This window comes from Austrofundulus limnaeus, unplaced genomic scaffold, assembly GCF_001266775.1.
Source record: "Austrofundulus limnaeus strain Quisiro unplaced genomic scaffold, Austrofundulus_limnaeus-1.0 Scaffold97, whole genome shotgun sequence".
NCBI classification, from domain to species: domain Eukaryota; kingdom Metazoa; phylum Chordata; class Actinopteri; order Cyprinodontiformes; family Rivulidae; genus Austrofundulus; species Austrofundulus limnaeus.
Genome location: NW_013952499.1, coordinates 1655934 through 1656492, shown reverse-complemented (window position 1 = coordinate 1656492; position 559 = coordinate 1655934). Strand labels below are relative to the sequence as shown.

Below are 559 nucleotides of genomic sequence, written 5' to 3'. Positions count from 1 at the left end.
GAAACACGCAGCAGACAGACGCAAACAGCGATAATTTTTATTTTAATTTTTTTTAAAAGGGCGTGTGTCGGCCGGAGAGATGCGCACCTACCTGGGAAGATGCTCGTCCCCCTGCGCCCAGCTTCAGCTGCTGTGCACGGAGCCTGAGCCGAGCATGCCGATTGGTAGGCAGAGACGCGCTGGTTGCTGGCTGCCTGGACTGGGCTGTCCTCCCCCCACCCAGCTGAGGTGGGGTGGGCTGCTCGCAACCAGCAGGGATGTCAGAATGGTTTCTTCCGATCGGTTCCTCTGAACTTTCCCCTTTTTTTCATAGCAACAGTCTTATTCTGCTTCATTCATCCTCACGTGTCGACTTGAATGGCAAATACTGATGTGTATGGCAGGCTGTTTGGGTATTTATTCCATATACCTTTTATCTCTTTTTTATTTTTACCCACTAGTTTGTAACTTCACTAAACTTATTTAGTTACTACTATGTTGCAGCTACAACAAGCAAAGATGGCTGGATGGATGGATGGATGGATGGATGGATGGATGGATGGATGGATGGATGGATGGA

General features: G+C 48.7%; 1 protein-coding gene across 1 annotated transcript in view; it reads right to left on the bottom strand.

Moving 5' to 3' along the window:
- jcadb (junctional cadherin 5 associated b) overlaps positions 1-249 on the bottom strand; it is a gene marked incomplete at its 3' end in the record, with an annotated part of 16395 nt that extends 16146 nt beyond the window's left edge. The window contains 1 exon segment of the mRNA XM_014013064.1: positions 92-249.
- Between the last annotated feature and the right edge of the window lie 310 nt (positions 250-559).